Below are 24935 nucleotides of genomic sequence, written 5' to 3' on the forward strand. Positions count from 1 at the left end.
AGGCAAGTGTTTCTCAAACTCTAGTGTCCCTTAGAATAACCTGGATGGCTTGTTGAAACCGACACTGTGGGCTCTGCCCCTAGAGTTTCTGATTTAGTAAATCTAGAGTAGAGCTCTGGAATTTCTATGTCTCACAATTTCCCAGGTGATGCTGATGCTGATGCTATTGGAAGGGAACTACACTTGGCTTTAAGGGATCAACTGGGAGAAGTATATTTTTCAATCATAGTTTTCTGTCCATTGGTTTATCAGATTCATCCCTTAATAGATTAAGCTTCTTCTTAACAGTTATGGATTAATAAAATGGTATAGCTATATAAACACGGGGATCTGGGGGCTGCGGATCTGCAAGGCTTCAGTGATCAGAGGGGACTAGGCAAAATCCCCTTTCCAATGTCCACTTATAAGTCCGCCATTCAGAGTGCAGAGTGCAAGGTGTTTTATCCCCAAAGGTGCAGTGCCTTTAGAAGGTGCTAAGATGTTCAGCTGACCCACAAATCCCAGTCAGCTGATGTGCTAGTTTTCAAATTAGCCCTCTCTCCTGTCTAGATATATGTTCAGCCCACTGCTCCAAAAGTGGTACCCAGTTTCAAAGAAGTAATCTTGAGAGAGTAAGGTGTTGTTGAGACCACCTGGATTGATCATGTCTTTGAACCCAATTAGGACCTGTATCTAAACTAATCAATTACTTGTAACTCACTTTTATTACATTTGATTCTTCACTTTTACAGTGTAAAATTAATTTTTATATAGATTATTGGAGATGTATCTCTGAGTTCAAGTAGATGTGTCCCTCTCTGTCCATAGCTTTTATGGAAATATTTCTGGTCATAGATAAGCTTGACTCCAGATGGAAAATTGCTATTAATGTTTTAACTTAGAAGCAATTACCTTCAAAATATGTTTGTAACAAAATATGTTTTATGTTCGCTGCCACCGACTCCATTTTTCTTTTGAGGCTGTATGGTCAGGCTATTCGAGATAGCTATTCTTTTGTTCCCTATACACCCCCTGTTCGACTAGTCCCTGCCTCACTCACATGACTAGCCAATCCTCCTAATTATAGGGCTTAAGCAGTAACTGCCTAGGTTGTTTCCCTCCTGCCTCCCCACCCCCACAGGTTTCCCTGGTAACTGATGAGTCAACCTGATGTCAATTCTTATAAAGGTAGCCTCTTTCTCTCCCCTTTAGGGAAGATGGTTATCATGTCCTGTTTGCTGTCATACGTGGATTGGGTGTTGGGTCAGGACCATTTGTTTTGGACATGTAAGTTTCCCCATCTGATAAACATCTGCTGTTTCTGCGGCTGTCTCTGGGATGTTTTTTGTTCTCCAGGTGGGGCAGTTATAATGCTTAGTAGGCCTGCAGGGTGTAGCCCAACAGAGGCTAAGGGAGACAAGTTAATTGTTTAATTTAAATTAGAAAACCTGATAATGATATTGAATATTTGAGAATAAGTACTTGCAAATATTTTGGGGAGGAGGAAGGTGTTATTTCAATATCTTTAAAACTTTTCTATTTCTTTTGCTACAGTGTCAGCTTTTTAAAAATTTTGAGTGATTTATCTGTTTAATCTTAGTCATCATCTTGATCAGAGTATAGATGACTGCTGTTGGAGGAAGTCATGTGAACTGGACCCAGCAGTTGGAGGCTCCTCATCCTCTCCCCTGTCTAGGATGTATGTTCAGCTCACTGTTCCCACAGTGGGACCCAGGTTCCAAGAAGTAACCTTGAGAGAGTAAGGTGTTATTGAGACCACCTGGGTTGTCTTTAAACCCAATTAGAACTTATATATAAACTCAGATTCTAGTGAGTAGATGTGGAGATTTGCTTCTCTTATACGAGACAAGCCTTATATGTAAGTTCTGTTGCTTATTAAAACTGCCACCTACCAATTTGGAGTAGTCTGCCTTTTACTCTGCTCTCCTTGCATTCCAGTTTCATGTTTCATCTGAAAAGTCCCAAGGGTGTTACTCAACATCTATATTTTTATTATATTTTAATCTGTTTTATCTCTAGCTGGTTTCCCTTGCTGATTTTTTATTTTATTTGTGTTTTATCTCTTTGCTTAACCAATCTTCACAGAGGCCTATTTTACTTTCATTGTACTTTCTTCTCTGATCTATGAATTATGATTTTTAAAAATGAAATATTTCGAGGGATTATTCTTTCGTTGTTTCTCATTTTGTTGCATCATAGTCAGAGAACGTGGTCTTAAGATATTGTGCCCCGATACTTGCTTTGAGAAGCTGTGGTGGGCAGTTTTTAGATGTATTTCATATATGTTTATGAAGAGTGTATACTCTCTAATTGTTACATAAAGGAACTTAATGAACATTAAATCATGCTTCGTTAATTATGGTGTTTAAGTCTTGGATCTTTATTTTTTCTACATAATCTATTACTCAGAGGTGTCAGTCTTTCATTTATGCTTGTTAATTGTATTATTTTTTTAAAGGCTATGATTTTTCCTTTGTTACTACAGTTTATTAAGGTATTTGTGAACTAGAGATCGTCAAATAATATTTTTTTCCACAATGTGCTTGAATTTACCTGTCATTTTAAGGAATTCGTAATCTGCAACTTCATTTGAATTGACATTTTCATGCCTCCAGCAAATTGTCAGACTGACAGGATTCAGCTTGTTGAGGTACCTGTCATGCTCAGCAATTGTCCTCCAAATGCTGAACTTGACAATGCCAGATGGCCCGGCTTTTCCTCTCCAGATGTTAATGAGGATCGGTATAAAAATAAGATTTTATACTGGCTATAGTCCTATCTCACCCTGGAATTTACTTCTACCTCAATAGGGTTTTTTTTTGTTTTTTTTCCCTTCGTCCCCAGGAACTTTGAAACTGGACCAAGATGGGTTTGTCACTCAAACATGAGGTCATGGGACTGCGTTGTGAGAAACAAAGGTAGGTCCCTGTGCCATGACAGCATTAATGCTCTCTGTGAAGCATGTCCTTCCAGAGTGAAAAAATTGTCCCAGAACCCCCAAGTGTGTCTCTTCATGGCCATTTAATGCTGACATGGTCTACCTAATCACCTTATGAGTGCTGCAAATTGCAAAGAAAAATATTTTTTGACTATTTAATCTCCTGAGGTGGAGTCACTGAGTACTCTTCAATCTCTGTAGTTCAATATTTTGGTCCTTGAAATTGTAGTTAAATTCCTATGTTTCTGTTCATGCATTAATCTGGAGTAATATTTATTACTTGAATGAATTATCATATTGAGGGCCTTTACAATTTGTTTTATTTATTTTACTGCTACTTAAGAGGACAGAAGAAATGGGAAATATTCGGAGACTGAACATGCCAGGTTTAATTTTGGTAAAAAGTGAAAAATATGCTTACTTAATATGTAATATAGTTAGGATTCGGGAGTTCCCGTTGTGGCTCAGTGGTTAACGAATCCCACTAGGAACCATGACGTTGCAGGTTTGATTCCTGGCCTTGCTCAGTGGGTTAGGGATCTGGCGTTGCCATGGGCCGTGGTGTAGGTTGTAGACACGGCTCGGATCCCACGTTGCTGTGTAGACTGGTAGCTACAGCTCTGATTAGACCCCTAGCCTGGGAACCTCCGTATGCCACAGGAGTGGCCCTAGAAAAGGCAAAAAAAAAAAGGTGGGGGGGCAAGAAAAAGATTTCTCCCAGGAATGTCTTTTTCAAGGACCAGGGAGTCGGTCCTTTAAAATGTAATCATCAGAGTTCCCATCGTGGCTCAGTGGAAACTAATCTGACTAGCATCCATGAGGAAGCAGGTTAGATCTCTGGCCTTGCTCAGTGGGTTAAGGATCCCACGTTGCCATGAGCTGTGGTTAGGTCGCAGATGTAGCTAGGATCCTGAGTTGCTGAGGCTGTGGCATAGGCCATTGGTTACAGCTCCAATTCAACCCCTAGCCTGGGAACCTCCATATGCCTCAGGTGCAGCCCTACAAAGACAAAAAGAAAAAAAATGTAATCATCCAGGAGGATAACACCCCTATTTCCTAGTCTCTGTCAGAAGATCAGAGCCTAACTTCAGTAGATCTGTTGCTCCAAGCTGTAAACCTACCTCCCGTTATAAAGATATGAGAAGTTTATTTTTCCTTTGGCTAAAGCTAATGAGCAAACACAGGCCACTATAACTACCACGTGAATTTAGGAGGAACCATGCATAACAACTTGTGCTGTCAAGTCATCTTATTTAAGGACTAGTTATTGCTCATCTTGAGCACATGGGTGTAATGGGCTGTATCTGCTTGGCTACATAAAAGGGCAAGATTTCTTTCTATTTCTGCAGTCTCCTAGCATACTGATGTAATGCACATCACATTCTGGCTTGATGTTAATTCAGCAATAAAATCTTCCTATGCTACTTTTGTGAGAAGTTTTCTGTGTTGGCAGAAGGTTTTGTCTTTGATTTATATTTCACAATATTTAAATGTGCTATAGAGTATAACCTGAGTTAGGCATTTTTTAATGTAATTGTTTAGGAATAGGAAACTCAAGTTCAGAGAAACTGACTTGCTGAAGTTCATACAACTTGTAGATGAAGAATAGAATTTGAACTTTTCTTCTAGCTGCACAGTTTTTCATTCCATTGTGGCACATAGCTCATAAATGGGCATATCACTTATTTACATATCGCTTATTTACACATCACTTATTTACATGTTGCCATATTGCATTCAATAACGTTGATTTGTTATTGACATGAGAATTACTAAGGTTTACTTGCTAAATGTGCTCCATTAACACAGGGGCCAAGCCTGATTGAAGACTATTCTCTTCATTTGTGCCTGGAGCAATAACTCTGTGGCAACACTCCACAATATTATTGCATCTGGTAATGAGAATATTCATCTGCAAAAAAATGAAATCCACCTGTGTATTTAAAGTACCTAGAGTCCAAAGCAACTATGGGCAGTTGGAATACAACCTGTTAAACTAATATCTTCTCTCATTAAAAACTGTAATAAATTGTTCTTAACTGCTTTTTAGCAGTGTAAAAAAACCAATATTGACTACCTGTTTTTTGTAGTTTGGAGGGGTTTTTGGCTTCAAGTTCTTCATTCAAATATTGGGATCACATTGAAAGTATCAAAATAGTATCTCCTGACTAAAATTTTTTAAGAACTAAACACTAAATAAGTACTTGTAAGAATTAAACACTCAAGTTAGTGAAGATGCAATGTTAGGTTATACATAATTTTAAATTATGCTAGTACCTAAACTTTTAAATTTAGCTTTCTCCCTGACTTCTCTGCTTATGTAACAATTAAAACTTTCTTTCAAAGGTCTATGTTCTTTGGTTCATACAAAATCAGAATGTTGATGTTAGCTCATTTTTTTAATATAGTTTATAATATTAGTTTCAGGTAGATAGTGTAGTGATTGAATATTTTTAGAGTTACACTCCATTTAAAAGTTCTTACAAAGCAATGCCTATAATTTCCTGTGTTACGACAAGGATACATTGTTAGCTGCTTCTTGCAGTTTTCAAAAAAGAGTCATACAAGAGAGGTAAAGTACCATCAGAGCAAACTTTTCTGCAGCTCAAGGTGGAAAAGTCTTCATCATGTGAGGCACCTGCCTCAGGTGAGGTCTTTGCAAAGTGTCCCAGCAAGGGAAGCCTGCCACTACTGGCCTAGGGAGTTCAAGTTTCTCAGGTTCTTTCATGCAAACGTATCTTACCCAGGTCCCACTTTTTCTGGATTAGGGCCTTGGTTGTGATGCAGGAGTTCTACTCAGGCTGTGCATTTACTCTCCTTTTAAGTGTCCTATCAGCACCACTGAAGCCTGAGCTTGACTTCTGCCTGCACTTGTGCTTGCAAAGCGTCTTAAATGCTGCCATGTGGCTTTCTGACATAATATACCTTGAATTGAGTTAAATAACCCAAACCTGTCTTTTTCTTTTAAGAAAGACTCTAAAAGTGGTTAAGCAAAGGCAGCCAATTCTAGAAACAGTATAATTACCATTGACCCCAAAACTTTCAAGTGCTATCCCTATCTCTTAATCCATTTCTTCACTTTCGTATAACCTGTCCCAATCTACCATGGATTAGATGTGTTAATAATTGTGATGTTACTATAGCCAGCTGTGACCACCACCCCACCTACCAACAATGCTGAGGTCTTGATTGCCAGCTGACCATTCAGGCAGAACAACCAAGGATCCTAACCTGAGGTATTTGCCAACCTAAGGATCTCCTATGTAGCACCATTCTCTAGACCTTAGCCTAGTTCCCCCCTGAAGCAGCACCTGACAGAAAGCCTGGGTTGTAGGTAAGTTACTTTAGAGTGTGCTTCCAGAGACCCAGAGATGGGGGCCTTGGCAGAAGAAATCAAGAAAGAAAGAAAAGTATACCCTAAGCAGCATCATTGGGCTGGTTATGCTGTAGAAAACTGGGACTCGGTTCTTTGGGGAGCTTTCGAAAATTGGTTTAGATCTTACTCCAGAATTTTCCATTCAAAACATGTGAGATTACTGTTTATCTAAGAGCTCCTCTACTAGTTTTCTATTGCTGTTCTAACCAATTAACAAACTAGTAGCTTAACATTCCTTTATCATCTCACTAATATGTCATAAATTAAAGTATTAGCAGGAGTGTAGTCTTCTCTGGAGATGTTAGGACAATCTATTTCCTTGCTCATTGGGGTTGCTGGCAGAGTTCAATTCTTGATTTTATTATTTTCAGAAGATGAAAGTTTCCATCAATACCATTGTGCCATACATGCATATTTTCCTTGGCGTTTATTGTAGTGCAACTACACTGGTCATAAGTCTTCTTTTATCCAAAAATCTTTAATTTGCCATTATTCTTCAAAGAAAATATTCTCTATATCTAGGATAAAGATATCCTAGAATCCTAGTGTGGCAAAAAAAGCACCAGAGAGAGTTTTTCTCACTCTTCATAGTTCCTGATGAGAAATTTGTCATTAATTGAATCATTGGTCCCCTATATTTAATACATTTTCTTATTTTGAGAGTTGCTCCTTTGGCTTTCATCATTTTGACCATGATGAGCCTCATCACAAGTTCTTTGTGTTTATTCTTCTTTGTGTTTGTAATCTTCTTTTAAAAAATTCTGTATTTATTCAAATGTAAGTTTTCAGCCATTTTTTAAAAAACTTTTTTCTGTCCCATTTTTTTCTCTTATCCTTCTGGTATATCATTATAGATACATTAGACCACTTGATATCATCTATTAAGTTCTTGAGACAATTTGTTTTCAATCTCTTATTGCCCTAGACACATTTCTGTATATTCACGGATGTTTGCATTCACCAAAACTTTTAGTTTATTTAACTGATGATAATTAGAAGAGCCATTGAAAAATTCTTATATGTTAGCTCCAGCATTGGTTCATCTCTAAGTTTGACTTGACATTTTTTTCCTTCTCTTCTGACAATGCATTTTATTTTATTGGTTTTTCTTAGGTTGGATAATTCTGGATTGTATTCAAATTATTTTGAATGTTGTGAAGAGTCTACATTCTATTACTTTTCTGTGATGAGGGTCTTTTCCTTTTCAGAAGATAATTGGCTTTCTTGGATTTCAACTACAAGCTCTGCTGCATGGGTACCAGATTTGGTCTCAATTGAGAGCTCTTGTTTCTAATTTAGGGTTTTGAGTCTATTCAGCTTTGAACATATTCAGGGTCAGTTGGAGATAACAAGAGAAAATTTGTGGGATCTCTTTTTTGTTTTCACTCCTTGGGAATTTCCACAGTTTCTTGCATTGTCTTGCTTCACTTTTCTATTTCACCAGACCAGAGAGAGTGAGAATTTCTCCATGTGACCCCCTCCCACCACTGTGTGTTCCATGTGTACCATGCTTAGTCCCAGGTTAAGGCCACAGAAGATGGAAGCATACTTGTGAAGCATGCATGTTCCCCATTCCAATGAGTGTGCCCTTTCCATCAGACTCTGTTATCTTCATTCTCTAGTACCTTCAGATAGTTACTTTTTGTGCTCTATCCAAGTCATATAATTTCTGCAGATCAATCCATCTAGTAGCCTTAGTGTACTACTTGAAAGTAGAAGTTCCCATGTAACCTGGACCTGGGCTGTTAAAGACACAGTGGTCCTCATTTGTCCCTTTCTTATTTCTCAGAAAGTGACAGTATCCTCAGGTATGGGTTCTATACACACATTGTGATCCCTCTGTGCCAAGAGGACAGGAATACTCTATGCTAAAGGCTTCACTCTTGAGATTGAGACTCAAACTCTTCAAGTTCAAAAATACTTTGATATTTTCTTCAGCTGCTTAGTAGTAAAAACATGGTCCTCATTCATTCACGTATTCATTTCCTCATTTAACAAATGTTGAGTGTCTATTATGTGCCTGGCACAATGCTATATTTTGAGTTATGATGTGGAACCATATATATACATGGTCTCTGCCATTACACAGTTTGTTTTACCAGTAAAGACTGTCATTAATAAAATGTAACATAAAATATGATAGGAAGAATACAGGTTGTTATGAAAGGCCAGCCAAAGAACTTAAAATTTAGCCAAGGGGTCCAGTGATGTCTCTATAGCGAAGGGATGTTCAAGGTTATACCTGAAAGATAACTTAGAATTGTCTAAGTGAAGGAGAAGAAAAAAAGAAAAAAATAGCACATGAGAAAGAACATTATGTGTAAAGACTGTCCCTTAGGAAAGTAACAAAAAAGACTCAGGGACACAGTATTTCCCTATTGTCCTTCCCATAAAGTAGCTTTAAAGTAGGTTTTTTTTTTTTTTTTTTTTTTCCCCATAGCTGAAAGTCCCTCCTGATCTAAAGAAGGCTTCTTCTACCTGATTGTCTTCTCTCCTTACCCTGAGGACACAATAATCCCAGATTCCTACATGCTCTGCAAAGTCAGGAAAGCAGAACTGCTATGGGTATTATGAAAGAAGGGATTTTTAAAAATAGGAACAAGACTTTTCACAATCATAGGAGATGCTGGGGAAATAATGATTCATAGGGAGAGTTAGAAGATCAGTGAGAAATCATTAATTGGCCCTTCTGAAGCAATGCTACAGGTGGAGAAATTGAAGCTTGTCAGGCAACCTGGGATGCTAGTCATATTCAGCTATTGTACTGGGGTGATCAGGAGGGTTGGGGGGGAAGTCTGTCTAACCATGACCCTGGGGGTGCAGTTGGGAAGAAGAGATGGACCTGGAGCAAGGACAAGTTGGGACCCATCTGTATCTCTGTATCTGTCCTTTATCACTCTAAAACACCTGCCATCAGATTGCAATAGCTACTGTTTCATTCTCCCTCCCAAATTTCAGAATACATTTCCCTTTATGTCAACTCAAACCAAACAGTGAAAGAGATTCTGAAAGGTGTGATTCTAGCTTAGCCATATCCCATTAAATTATTCCTTACGGTTTCTTTACATCACACCCTGAACTATCTAAATAAGTCATTGATAAAATCTTCCTGAGATGATGCTAATTTGAGCGAGCCATATCATTCCCATTAAGACCCTGGCTGATACACTATTTAAACATGCTTGGATTTATCTTCGGGAAAGCTGAAACCCATTGGATTTCAAGCAGGGTGATAATGGAACAGATTTGTATTTTGCGAGATTATTTTAGATGCAGTGTATAAAGAATTGAACAGAGGCCTGGGGTTGTGTTGGCTATGAATGGAACTGAAAAAAAACAACAGAGGCAGAGAGATGAAGACCAATTAGGAATCTTGTGAAATTATCCATATGAGTGGTAGTGGTAATGAAGGAAACTGGGCAGATTTAAAAAGAATGATATCAGAAGAATTGAGTGGATTTGCTGACTAATGAGAGGTGATTGTGTGCAGACTGACATAATAGGTACCATTGAGGGAGATACAGTTGTCACATCTAATATAAACATTCATAAATACAGGCTGATATGAAGATAGAATTCTAGAAAAATTGAGCATAATTTACATAGCACAATGTGCAAAAATGTACCTTCTTATCTATGCCTAAGCCTCTGTTCCTGCTGATAGGAGAAGAGAGAGGGAAACTTGCTAATTGGAGGTTCACTGTCTTTTGGCCCTCATCGGTCTGCTCCAATTTAACTTCACATTCTTTGGGTAAACTGTTCTCTACGTTTGTTCTGGTCTCTCATCTTTGTGCCTCCCAACTTGTGGAGGAAGCTGGTGGAAAAACTTCACTATAGTGGTAAAGAAGGGGGACATGTTAATCTTCTCTTCAGGCTCTGGCTGACTTTGACTATAGCTACTGCAGCAAAATCTGGGCTTATATAAGATCTAGCATAATCTTTTGTCACAGGCAAGGCATGGTGGCTTTCTCCATTGTGTTCTTGAAAGCATGGTTTAACCCTTGAAGTCTGGCTGCAGCACCATCTAATCAAGCCTTTGAGTTTCTTCTTTGTCTCTCTGTTCCAATGCCACTGTTGTCCTTGATTATGGTGAAAGAGCTTCTATAACCACTCATGAACATTTGAGATACTCTGAGTTCTTTTAACTTGATACAGGAGATCAGAGAAATTGGCTTCCATCTTCTAGAACCATCTATCTACACCCATTTCTGTCCAGGGAGCTCTTATTTCTGTGCCATATTGTAAAGATGTTTATCACCAGCTTGAAAATCTGACAGTGCCCCAGAATTCTTTCCCAGCATGGGCTCTCCCAGGAGATCCAAGGATCATAATTCCCTGAGTCTTATCCCTTCCATATCTCTTTCCAATGAAAAACACAAAAGGTTTTCTATTTCCTCATCCTGTCAGGTAGGAACTTTTCCTTTGTCATATTATTTATCCTTTCAAAAGTAGTTCATAATTATAATGAGCCAAATAACTTTTGGATTTAGATATTTAAAGAGGAGACTTCCTAAGTCAACATGGCTTCACTATCAAGATTATTGGAGGGAGTTCCTGTTGTGGCTTAGTGGTTAGCAAACCTGACTAGAATCCATGAGAATGTAGGTTTGATCCCTGGCCTAGCTCAGTGGGTTAAAGATCTGGTGTTGCCATGAGCTGTGGTGTATGTCCCAGATGTACCTTGGATCTGGTGTTGCTGTGGCTGTGGTGTAGGCCAGTGGCTAGAACTCTGATTTGACCGCTAGCTTGGGAACCTCCATGTGCCATGGGCGTGGCCCTAAAAAAAAGACAAAAAAAAAAAAAAAAAAAAAAAAGACTACTGGAAATCACTGTGGGCTGAGGAAACAAAATTGGCAAACAAATCTGAGGAATACTATTTTTAGTTTAAATATCTCTTTGCACTGAAGTGTCCTTTGGGTAATAGTCGAGGTTTCGAAAAGGCCAGGTGAATAAAAAAAATTGCAAATTTGATCTATAAAAAATAAACATCACCTGCCCATTCAGAATGGTGGTTGAAATTACCATCTACCATTGTAAGTCAAAAGCATGTGGAAATCTATAGTAAATTGATAGTTGAAATGATAAATTTTGCCCCATATCTATAAAACCTTTAGCGTTTTGATACTATAACACCCAGTATTACATATTTTATTTAAATTTAAACATCTTCTTTACCGGATACCAAGTAGAAAATAGATGGCGGTTATCTTTGTTCTCTAGTTTAATGTGAAATGGAGACAGAGGGACTTTTTAATATTTTATTGCTGACACTAAGCTCTTCCCCTGGACTAGAAAGAAGTCATGAAAATGCAGTTATGGAAGAAAAGGCAATAAGCCTCCCAAGATATTGAATTAAAATATTACTGAAGAAGATATGGCTGCATTAAAAAAATTCTCATTTATTTAAAAAGTTTGATTTGAAGGCTAGTAAGTTTAGGAGGGAAGTGTGTGTTTCTCCTCCATGAGCTGTCACTCATACAGCATACAAAGCAGTTGCCTGAGAAAAGGAGACTGGCAGTGAACAACACCAGATTCTGAAAAATCTTAGCATTTACATAGGGTCTCCCTACTTTGAAGTTTTTTCTTCTTGTTGACCTTTAATGATTTCAATGATTTAAACCAGGTTTACTGGTTCCTTTGTCATTGTAGAAGCCAATCCAGTGGAGTTAAAATATGCACATATTCTAGGATCATATCTGAATGAATATAGCTAAGAGGTGGAAGAGCATGGAAGAAGGTCATTACATTTTAAAGGAATTGAGATACCCTGGAGTATTAAAAGGCATTGTTATAGATACTCTGCCAAGTTGATCTTCATGATTCTGAAATAAACTAGCCAAGACTTGCAGTTTTTGAAAGATTACTGAAAAATAGAGATGCCCCTAAAACAATAGGTCTTTGTGACTTAGAATGGGACCTCTAATTTCTCATAAATGAATATATAAAGGAATAAAGACAGACATTGGAATATTCGTGTGAGTTATTTGTTGCCATGGTGCTACCCACGTATAAAAGAGGTGTCTCTCTGACATGCTTGCCTAAGGAAGACACTGCTTACTATGATTATACTTTTCATTGGCTTCGCTCAAACATAATTTTCCTCTCCATGACACTTTGTTTGTCCCCAAAATGATTTTTTTAAGTGGGGATTTTTCCCAGAGAAATAACACCCCCTTTATTTATGGCAGAAAACTGGGTTTGCAAAAGATACTGCTCGTCATGAAGTATAAATACTGTGAAACTCTTTAAGAAAAAGTATTACCTCTACACCACCATTTTCCCAGAATTTTTTCCACTTAATCTATTTTTAAATTTAATTTTATTTTTTACTTTTTAGTACATTTTATTTTTTTCTCGTGTAGCATACAGAAGTTCTCAGGCTAGGGGTCAAATTGGAGGTACAGCTGCTGACCTACGCCACAGCTACAGCAATAGCAAAGTGGGATCTGAGCAGGGTCTGCAACCTACACCACAACTCACTGGCAACACTGGATCCTTAACCCACTGAGTGAGACCAGGGATCAAACCTGCATCATCATGGATGCTAGTTGGGCTCATTACTGCTGAGTTACAAAGGGAACTTTGCTATTTTGTATTCTGTTTACTTAAAGTGTAGTTGATTTATAGTGTTTCTTCAATTTCTGTTGTACAGCAAAGTGACACAGTCATGCACAGTTCCCTTTGCTGTAAAGTAGGACCCCATTGCCCATCCATTCCAAATGTAACAGTTTGCATCCACCAACCCCTGCCGGAGTCCAGCTCCAGCAGCCAGGGTATTCCCTCCAGGGATGGACAGTGTCAGCAAAGCACACGGAGACAGCCTCTTTGTCCCTTCTTTCAGGGTGCTGGACTGATCAAATTTTATTAGCATAGGTAACAGTTTATATAGACAGCTTAGTTGTAGCTTACGTCACAGTGCTTAGATCATATTCTCAAAGGTTAAACTTTAGACTACATGGTACAGTAGATATACATTGTGTTCTAAGAATTTTAATTAAAACTAACAGATGCAATGCACCATGTAAAATTATAATGGGTACAAAACATTATGTGGAAAAATCATTATATGAAAATAAGGCAATTCAGTATAAAATGTCTTGTGGTTACTCTTAGCAAGCGCCACCCGTTATTGTTTTAAGCTAATCTTTAACAACTAGAAAGGTTGCAAGCACAAGAATTTAACATTTACAAAAACTAATTTTTTAGATTAAAAAACTTGGGGTACTAACTTCAAAGCGTTATGGTCAGGGGACAGTATGAGAAAATATTTTTTATATCAAAGCAACTTAACTTCATAAAACTTAAAAGCCCCCTACAAAACTTATTAAAAGTAAGATTATATTTTTCCATCAAGAATGATATATGTCTAACCTATTCTAACCTATTGTACACTCCACAATTACCTAACTCTAAAAACTATTCTTACTTGTAACAAACCAATGAACACTTTGTTTTTGCTTACATTAGATCTGAATAGGGGGAATTTCACCAAGGTGAAACTCTTATTATTTTATTACTATTCCAATTTTTGTTGTTCCAATTTTCAATAACAAAAAATAACAAATAACAGAAAAGGCTGAATAATAAGTAAATAACAGGAAAGACTGAATTTTCCAAGAAGCAGTTTTTATTCTTGCACTATTGTGCAAAGCCTTCATTTTGTTATTGTTGCCGTTGTTGTTGGATTAGCAGATGAGCCTCATTATTTTTAGAACTTGCCCTCGGAACTGTGCCACCGGGTAAGCCCTTTTCCCTGTTTCTAAACCTGCCCTGTGCCGGCGGGTAGGCTTTTTTCCTCGGTTAGGAACCCTGCCTTCGGAAATGTGCTGTCAGGCTAGTTCCCTTCCTTGGCCTCCTGTATCTCCTTGGCTCCCCACAAACCCCAAACTCCCCATCCATCCAATTCCCCCCCCCACCGTCCTCCCCATCCTGGAAACCAGGAAACCACAAGTCTGCTCTCCATGGCCATGATCTGTCTCTTTTGTAGATAAGATCATCTGGCCATATTTTAGATTTCACATATAGGTGATCTGATATACATTTGTCTTTATCTTTCTGACTTAATGTGAGAATCTCTAGTTGCATCAGTGTTATATCATGGCATTATTTTGTCCTTATTTATGGCTGAAGAGTATTCCATTGTATATATGTAACATATCTTAATCCATTCATCTGTTGATGGACATTTAAGCTGTTTCCATGTCTTGGCTACTGTGAATAATGCTGTGATGAACACAGGGGTGCATATATCTTTTTGAATGAAAGTTTTGTCTGGATATATGCCCAGGAGTGGGGTTGCTGTATCATATGGTAGTTTATATTTAGTATTCTGAGGTACCTCCATACTGTTTTCTATAGTGGTTGTACCAATTTACATTGTCACCAACAGTGTAGGAAGGACCTCTTTTCTTCATACCCCCTCCAGTATTTGTTACTTGTGGGCTTATTAATGATGGCCATTCTGACTGGTATGAGGTGGTATCTCATTGTAGTTTTGATTTTCATTTCTCTAATAATCAGTGATGTTGAGCATTTTTTTCATGTGTTTCTTGGTCATCTTTATATCTTTGGAGAAATGTCTATTAAGGTCTTTTGCCCATTTTTCAATTGGGTTCTTGGTGTTTTTGATGTTGAGTTATATAAGTTGTATATTTTAGAGATTAAGCCCTTTTCAGTTGAAAATCATTTGAAACTATGTTCTCCCATTTCTTAGGTAGTCTTTATATATATATATATATATATATATATAAAGCCTTTGCTGTGCAAAAGCTTGTCAGTTTGATTAGGTCCCATTGGTTTATTTTTGTTTTTATTTCTATTGCCTTGGGAGACTGACCAGGGAAAACTTTGTATGATTGATGTCAGAGAATGTTTTGCCTATGTTCTCTTCTAGGAGTTTAATGGTGTCTTGTCTTATGTTTAAGTCTTTAAGCCATTTTGAGTTTATTTTGGTGCATGGTGTGAGGGTGTGTTCTAGTTTCATTGATTTACATGTAGCTCTCCAGGTTTCCCAGCAATGCTTGCTGAAGAGACTGTCTTTCCCCCATTTTATATTCTTGCTTCCTTTTTCGAAGATTGGTTAACCATAGGTGTCTGGGTTTATTTCTGGGTTCTCTATTCTGTTCCATTGATCTGTATGTCTGTTTTGGTACCAGTACCACACTGTCTTGATTACTGTGGCTTTGTAATATTGCCTGAAGTCTGGGAGGGTTATGCCTCCTACTTGGTTTTTGTTACTCAGGATTGCTTTGGCAATTCAGGCTCTTTTATGGTTCCGTATATATTTTTGTATTGTTTTATCTAGTTCTATGACAAATGTCAAGGTAATTTGATAGGGATTGCATTGAATCTGTAGATTGCTTTGGGTAAGATGGCCGTTTTTACGATATTAACTTTTTCAACCCAGGAGCATGGAATATTTTTCCATTTCTTTGAATCCTTTTTAATTTCCCTGATTTAAGGTTTTAGAGTTCTCAGCATATAAGTCTTTCACCTCCTTGGTCAGGTTTATTCCAGGTATTTAATTTTTTGGGTGAAATTTTAAAATTACTTTTCTAATATTTTATTGTTAGTATACAGAAATGTGACTGATTTCTGAATGCTAATCTTATATCCTGCTGCTTTGCTGAATTTGTTGATCAGTTCAAGTAGTTTCTGTGTGGACCCTTAGGGTTTTCTATGTATAGTATCATGTCATCTGCATACAGTGACAATTTTACCTCTTCTCCTCCAATTTGGATACTTTCATTTCTTTTGTTTGTCTAACTACTGTGGCTAGGACTTCCAGTACTATGTTGAATAACAGTGGTGAGAGTGAGCATCCTGGTCTTGTTCCAGATTTTAGTGGGCAGGCTTTCAGCTTTTCTCCATTGAATATTATATTTGCTGTGGGTTTGTCATAAATGGCTTTTATTATGTTAAAGTATATTCCCTCTATACCCACTTTGGTAAGCGTTTTTATCATGAATGGATGTTGGACTTTGTCAAATCCTTTTTCTGCATCTATTGAGATGATCATGTGGTTGTTAACTTTTCTTTTGTTAATGTGGTGTATGACATTGATTGATTTGCATATGTTGAACCATCCTTGTGAACCTGGGATGAGTCTCACTTGGTTGTGGTGTATGATCTTTTTTATATGTTCTTGGATTCCATTGGCTAAAATTTTGTTGAGAATTTTTACATCTGTATTCATCAAAGATACTGGCCTATAATTTTCTTTTTTGGTAGTATCTTTGTCTGATTTTGGAATTAGGGTGATGGTGGCATCATAGAATGTCTTTGGGAGTGTTCCTTCTTCTTCAACCTCTTGGAAAAGTTGAAGGAAGATGAATATAAGTTACTCTTTGTATGTTTGGTAGAATTCACCTGTGAAGCCGTCTGGTCCTGGATTTTGTTTGTAGGGAGTATTTTTATGACCTCTTCAATTTCATTTCTGGTGATCAGTGTGTTCACTTGATCTCTTTCTTCTTGATTCAGTTTTGGCTGGCTATAAGTCTCTAGAAAGTTGTCCATTTCTTCTAGGTTGTCAAATATATCATTTTGGCATATAATTTTGCATAGTATTCTCTTATTTTCTTTTTTTGTATTTCTTCAGTATCCATTGTGAATTCTTCTTTTTCATTTCTTATCTTGTTTATTTGGGTTTTTTCTCTCATCTTCTTGGTGAGTCTGGCAAGAGGTTTGTCAATTTGTTTACCTTTTCAAAGAATCAGCTCTTGGTGTTATTTATCTTTTCTATTGGTTTTTAAATTTCTATTTTATTGATTTCCTCTCTGACCTTTATGACTTTCTTCTTTCTGCTGACTTTAGATTTTGTTTGTTCTTATTTTTCTAATTCATTTCAGTGGTAGGTTAAGTTGTCAATTTGAGATTTTTCTTCTTTTTGAGGAAGGCCTTTATTGCTGTGAATTTCCCTCTAAGCACTGCTTTTGTGGTATCCCACAGATTTTGAATGGTTGTGTCTTCATTATTATTTGTCTTGAGGTATTTATTAATATTATTTTTGATTTCCTCACTGAACCATTTTTTTTTTAGTAGAATGTTGTTTAGTCTCCCTGTAGTCAGTTTTTTTCTCATTTCTTTTCCTGTGGTTGATTTCTAGTTTCATGCCATTGTGGTCAGAAAAGATACTTGAAATAATTTCTATACTCTTAGATTTGTTGAGGTTAGTTTTGTGCCCTAGTATGTGGTCAATCCTTGAGAGTATCCCATGTGCACTTGAGAAGAATGTATATTCTGATATTTTTGGATGTAAAAATGTCAATTAAGTCTAACTTTTCTGTTGTGTTATTTAGTTGTCTTATTGATTTTCTGTCTGGAGGATTTGTCCATTGTTGTCCTTTTATTTCTGTTAGTATTTGTTGGAGGTATCTGAGTGGTCCTATTTTAAGGGCATATATATTGATGATTGTAATATCCTCTTCTTGAATGGATACTTTTACCAATATATAGTGTCCTTCTTTGTCTTTGTTTGTGGCCTTCAGTTTAAAGTCTATTTTGGAGTTCCCATCGTGGTGCAGTGGTTAACGAATCTGACAAGGAACCATGAGGTTGCAGGTTCGATCCCTGGCCTTGCTCAGTGGGTTAAGGATCCGGCATTGCCGTGAGCTGTGGTGTAGGTTGCAGATGAGGCTCGGATCCTGGATTGCTGTGGCTCTGGCATAGGCCGGCAGCTACAGCTCCAATTGGACCCTTAGCCTGGGACCCTCCATATGCCATGGGAGCGGCCCTAGAAAAGGCAAAAAGACAAAAAAAAAAAAAAAAGTCTATTTGTCCGATATGAGTATTGCAAACTCCTGCTTTCCTGTCTTGTCCATTGGCATGAAATATCTTTTCCCATCCCCTCACTTTCAATCTAAATGTGTCTTTTTCCCTAAGGTGAGTCTTTTGTAGATAACATATTGAAGGCTTTTGCTTTTTTATCCAGTATTCCTCTCTGTGTCTTTTGACTGGAGCATTCAGTCCATTGACATTTAAGGTAATTATCGATAAATATGTATTTATTGCAATTTTAAACCTTGTTTTCCAGTTGATTCTGTTTTTCCTTTCTTCCTTTCTTCTTTTGTTTGGATGATTTCCATTTATTTTAGTTTGTATACTTTTCTTTTTAGTTTTTGTGAATGTAATATTTGGTTCTGATTTGTGGTTGCCCTGTTTTTTTAAGCATGTTAACCCCTTCCTATATCATCTGCTTGTTTTAGCCTGATAGTCATAAGGTTGAAACACATTCTTAAAAAAAACAATCTATATTTTCTTACTTTCATTCCCCACATTCTGATTTGAAGTCCTTTTTTACCATCTTTATGTTTGTCTTTTTGCTGTTCCTTGTGTTTATCATCACTTTTAATGTAAGTTTTTTTTTGTTTTTTGTTTTTTCCCCTTTTAGATCTGTCTACTGGCTTATCTAAGTGATTGCTCTCCAATTGTGATTTCCTCCATGCTATTTCTTCTTAGTTATTTTTTATTTAGAGAAGCCCTTTAAGTATTTCTTTTAGAATGGGTTTAGTATTGCTGTACTCTTTTAGCTTGTGTTTGTTGCAGAAATTCATTATTTCTCCTTCTATTTTAAATGATATCCTTGCTGGGTGGAGTATTCTAGACTGAAAACTTTTCCCTTTTAGAGCTTTGAATATATCTTGCCACTTTCTTCTGGCCTGCCATGTTTCTGTAGAGAAATCAGTTGATAGCATTATGGGGGTTCCCTTATAATTAATGCTTTGTGTTTCTCTTGCTGCCTTTAGAATCCTCTGTCTTTAACTTTTGCCATTTTTATTACAATATGTCTTGGCATGTGCTTGTTTGGGTTCACCTTGTTTAGGGCTCTCTGTGCTTCCTATATCTTGGTATCCATTTTCTTTGGATTTGGAAAGTTTTCAGTCATAATTTCTTTAGATATATTTTGAACCCTCTGTTCTTTCTCTTCTCCTTCTGGAATTCCTATTATGCATAGATTGGCCTGCTTATATTATCCCATAGATCGCTTATGTTGCTCTCGTGTTTTTTCATTTGGTTTTCTCTCTGATGTCCTGACTGGGTGATTTCCACTATTCTATCTTCTAAGTCACTAATTCGTTCCTCTGCATCATTCATTCTGCTCTTTAGTGCCTTTAGCTCAGTTTGTGTCTCTGCAAATGAATTTTTCAATTTTTCTGGTTCCTCCTTATATTTTCTTGTTCCTTTCTAAAGTAATTTGCATTACTGTTTATATCTGCTCTTAATTCCTTGATATTTGCACTTAATTCCTTCAGTATTTTCACTACCTCCCTTTGAATTAAGTATCTGTCATACTGCAAAGGTGTGTTTCATTGTTTTCTGCTTCTTGTGAATACTCCCATTCTTTTAACTAGGAATGGTACCTGAGATTCTTCATCTTGCTTATATTTTTATTTTTCTGCGAGTTTAGGGGAACCAAACTGTAGTCTTGGAGGGCTACTTCTGGGAAAGAACACCCCTTTGTATTTTGTGGGGGGTTACTATTTATTTTTTGCATGGGAGTTTGGATATTTGATGTCTCTTTCTTGGGTGTGAGCAGGCTATTATCCCCAGGGTGCTGAGTGTGTTTCCAGGGAGAAGGAGGCAATAGGTAGGGCTATTAGTCAGTTCCTGGTTGCTGGGCTCTTTACAGTAGCAAGGACCTGCAGGAAGGTGGCACAGGCCATTCCTAGTTGAGGGGCTCTAGGAAGTGGTAATGAGCCTTAGGCAGATTTAAGAGGTGCCCAGAGCATTTGGCAGTGGCAGGGTATGTGAGTTCCCAAGGGAGTGAGAGCAACATCAGGTGGTTTTTGGTCATAATGCCCTCCTCTGTGGTGCCATCTCAGGTGATGGGGGCCACAAGAGGTGCCTGTTCACAGACCCCTAGTGGTGGCAGGCCACGCCCACCTCTGGAGTCAGAGATAACTGTTGTGGTTTGCCTCTGCCACCTGTAGACCACACAAGAAGCACCCCATTCTGCTTAGCCCACAGAGGAGGTGCTGCACAGGCTGTTCCTAGTTGCAGGGTCCTGGGAAGGGACAGTGATCATGTGTGTGGGCACTGCTTGGAGTGTTTGGCAGGGGTGGCAGCAGGGTGGGTGTGCTCCCAGGGGAGTGAGAGCAACAACGATTGGTGCTCAGTTGCAGTGCCCATTTTTTGCTGACCTCTGAGGTGACTGGGGCAGCAGGTGGAGCCTGTTCACAGAACCTTAGTGGTGGCAGGCCATGTCTCCCTCTGGTTTCTGAGATGACTGATTTTATATGGTTTGTCCCTGCAGCCTGTAGATCATGCAAGAAGTACCACGTCATATTTAGCCCCCTTCTGCCCTTAGCCTGCATAAGAAGTGCCTGGTCTCCTGCAGCCTGAGCATGTGGCCTCTTGCCACCCATAGCCTGCATCAGAGGTGCCCTGCCCTTTGAGAGCCCACGTGTGCACAGGAGATTCCTACAGTGGTCTGCCCCTCTTCCTCTTGCCCTCCCCAACAATGGCACCTTGCTTCTCCTGTGGGTCCAAACCTCCTCCCAGGTTCCCTTGGCTGTGGCACTGTGCTCCTCATCCCATGGCATTCCACTCCTCAATCCATGGCACACCAATCTATAGCCCCTCAGGCTGTCTCCACACAGCCAACCCTAGTCTTCTTCCCAGAACTGACCTCTAGAGCCTCAGTCTCAGTGCCCAGCCCCCACCTGAGCATCTCAGGCTGTCTGGGGTGGTGGTGCAGATGATCTGTGCAGCTCTCATTCTGCTTTGCCCTCCTCAGTTGAGCTGCTGTGCTTTTCTTGGTGACTTTGAGGTCCCTCTGTCTCTGCTGATCTCCCTGTTGTTTAGGTAGCTTCCCAGGATGTGGGTTTCTTTTCTCTTTCACAGCTCCCTCCTATTAATGCTAATTCCATCCTGATTCCTTCTCTTTTTTTCTTTTATTCTACCCAGTTATGCTGAGGGTTTCTTGCCCTTTTTCGAGGTTTATGCTCTTCTTCCAGTGTTTAGTAGATGTTCTGTGTGAATCGTTGTACATGTAGATTTTTTTTTTTTTTTTGATGTGTCTGTGGGACAAAGTGAGTGTGAAGTCTTACTCCTCTGCCATCTTGATCCTTCTCCTGTTGACTTGTTAATGATGCTGATTTTGACTGGTATGAGTTGGTACCTCATAGTAGTTTTTACTTGTGTTTCTTTAATGATCAGAATTTTTTTTAAAGTGCACAATTACAAATTATTATAGATGTTCCATTAAAAGTTACAATAACATAAAAATGTAGACTTTCAAAATTTGGGAAAACCCAAGAAATCTTAAAGCCAGTCCTTTGTATAGAGGGATAGGTCAATAAGGGGAAGATAAGTTTTAGAAATGTATGAGAAGATTGACCAGCTCTGGTGAGCCACTTGGTACAGATGTATAATGAGACACTGAAATCCCATTTTAAAGATTATCCAGAGATTAAAAAATTAAATTTTATTTAGGTTAGAGTGCATATTTCTAAATAGGGGATGGCTTATACTGAGCTAGAATAAGGGACTAATGCCAGTGGTGAAATAATTTGTTGAAATCATTGTCAAAATTGTTTTGCTTAGGTAGTCCTTTTAAGTTCCATGTTATTTAACAAAAATAGCAACAAAATAGTAGCTCTGCATTGGATACAGGAGGAATGAGGGTGGATCAGCCAGAGAGTTACATATCTCTTAGTTCCTCCATTGCCACATATCAGCCATGGCAGCCTGTGTGTGATGACCCACTTTGATAGACAGTGGTGGCAGCAGTTCGAAAGATGACTAACACCATGATGCTCTGTAAGAATGCAATGCTTAAAGTCCACCCAATTTCATAGATGGGAAGGTATTCAGCTGTTCCTGTCTCTCACTTGAAAGGCTTTTTCATATTTGTAGATATGTACGACATCTACCTTAATTATGTTTAGATGCCAAGTAACAACTCAGTATTTTAAAATAGTTGACAGGGAAAATATTTTTAAATTATGAAATGTCCTGTCTATCATTTTCTTAAAGCAGTTGAGGAACGCTGTTACCTTAAACATGCATGAACTTTGCAAAATTATACTAATACCCTGGAGTTCGACCACATGTTTGACACCATGTTACATCTATTCTTAGAAAGTAAAATTATCTCTTTAAAACCAAATAGATAAAGTGTCCCAGTGTGAAGAAAGGAAAATAGTAGATATTCAGAGGCTGGAAGAGCACCAGAGAGGCAGATGCATGGGGTTGAGAGCACATTTTCTGGACAGTTTTGATTAATCAGCAATGGAAAAACCTACAAATTAGAAGTCCTGTGGAGACTGAAAACACCAGCTGACATACTATTAAAGCTAATTTGTTTATGTTAAGAAATAAAGAATAATTATAGACAAAGCTAACAGAGACTGCCATTACTGGCTTAATTATATGCTCCCTGTGACATTTTACAAAGTATTTGCCACTTTGTCCTATGCTGATAGAAGTGGCTCTTGTGATCAGTTGACCATTTCTCTATGTTCTCTATTGTGGCAGCTGTTGCTTTAACACATAATCTTAAAGGAAGACTTGCTTTGTTCTGAGGGGGAGACCATGTGTTCCCTTTGTTATTAATGCTTTTCTCCCTAGACAATAATACAGACATCATGTTCCTCCTTGTAATCTTCTCAGGTTGAGAAATGTACTTCTATGGAAGTTAGGTGGTTGACCAACTGTGTTCAGTTGGTCCCCTTGATCATCATTCTAATGCTAAATATACTCATGGTTAAACTGCTTCAAGTTTTAATGAGCAGAGACGCTTCAAGTTGTGTCAACTAATGAAGGGCTCTCATGGCCTCTGTTTACTCATGGCTTCTCTTCTGCACTATCCTCTCTAGGTATATAAGTATTAGGGATATGCCAGCTGCCACCAACTTCTGATTGTCTCTAAAGTTTGAATGTTTCAAATCCCCAACATGAGATGTTAATGGGTTGGTTAGACACTGTGGACCCTGTTGGGTAAATCTGTCATGGCAAATCACTCTGGTGCTACTGGCCATAAAGAGATTGGTTACCTATGGGAGAGGCATAGGTCTGTATTCTACTTTTCAGGATGGTTGGATCACATAGGCTACCTTTTAAGGAGCTCTGAAAATGCACATAGAGAATAATAGACTTCTTAGTATGCACAGAATGTAAAATCCTGCATCATAAAGAAGAGCTTCCATGATTGTGTTCCGTGTTTTAGATACTGAACTAAGTATATTATATATTTGAAATGTACCAATCTCATAACAGGACAAAATATTATTATAAACAAGTAAGTTTAGCCTCAGAAGGGTTAAATAGTGTGCCAAATAGTATAATACCAGCAAGTGATAGAGCCAGGAATTAAACTACATTATAGGGAGTTATAATCCTAATTTTCTTGCCTATCACATCATTCTGTGTCTGAGGTTATGGCAAAAAATAGAGCTAAGAGGAGTTGGCGGTGCTTTTGCTACCAGTTTGCTAGATGTATCACTCAGTCTTTTTAATACATAAGTACTCTTATCTGGAAGAGTTTACTGGGGTCAGACAATGATAGTGTTCTTTAAAAGAGAAAAACGATACTATTCTTTAAAACAATCCATATGAGGATTGAATGAGAGATTTATATAAAGGCTTTAATATAGTTCTTGGCACAGAATAGGCCCTCAGTGCATTATTACTGTTGGGCTGTCAATCTACTGCTTCCAGGTAAAATTCCATGATGCATAGATACATGCCTTTCCAAAGGCAAAACACAGATGCAGCCATTGAAACTCTCATTTCCAGTGGATTATGTTTGTTTTATCATTGATAATTTCTCTTTCTCCCCTCTCTTTAGGTTTATGTAGCTAAGTTGTGCACCTTTCCCAAGAATGACATTATCACTCGGGTAAAGGAGAAGGAACTCTATAAAGTGCTGAAAGGACTTTTATCCTTAAGTGTTTGCTCAAACACAAATGATAAAACAAGCTGATTATGTGATGGGAAGATAAAATTAAATCATTAACTTTGTATTCATCCAACCAGTATTGGTTAACTTGCCATGTACTAGATGCTGGGGACACATTCATATACTAATGCGTACTCTGTTGTTTTAATATGAAATCTATTATGATGAAGAGAATCTTCAGCTTAGCTTAAAAGTAAGCTGACATGTTGGTTTATTATTTCTAACTCATCATTTTTATACAGGGTCCCTACACAGGGACTCATCATCAGTGATTCACAAATTGAAAATTCTATAACATACAGTATATTGTGGTGATTTGTAGTATCTCTTCTTACCAGCTGCAAGAAAAAATATAAGCAATAAATATACTCATATGAGAAACAAAAAAAGTACATAAAAATTAAGAGCCATACATACCAAGTACTAACTTGGTTATTTTCACATTTTGAGGACTATAGGTAATTAATATAAATGAACATTTTTTTTTTCTTATTTTTTATGTTTCTAGTTCCATGGGGTTAGTCTTTTTTAAAAAGGGATATAATTAAAGCCTGAGGAACTGGACAACATATTCATCCAAGAATTATAGATCTTCAGAATATGTTAAAAATCAACACAATTCAACTTTGAGATATTACTGCTTTGCTACTTAAAAAATGAGCATATTTTTTTTTGAAACATGCTCAGGAAAACTCTTTTTTTTGTGAAAGCAGTTCTGCTGC

The 24935-nt window shown here is 37.8% G+C and overlaps 1 long non-coding RNA gene across 1 annotated transcript; it reads left to right on the forward strand.

Moving 5' to 3' along the window:
• LOC110257301 lies at positions 1087-24935 on the forward strand. The gene is made up of 3 exons (XR_002339733.1): positions 1087-1266; positions 2845-2918; positions 24103-24935. It is a non-coding gene; the product is annotated as an uncharacterized LOC110257301 (long non-coding RNA).

The sequence above is a fragment of the Sus scrofa genome, chromosome 16 (genome assembly GCF_000003025.6).
Source record: "Sus scrofa isolate TJ Tabasco breed Duroc chromosome 16, Sscrofa11.1, whole genome shotgun sequence".
Classification (NCBI taxonomy): domain Eukaryota; kingdom Metazoa; phylum Chordata; class Mammalia; order Artiodactyla; family Suidae; genus Sus; species Sus scrofa.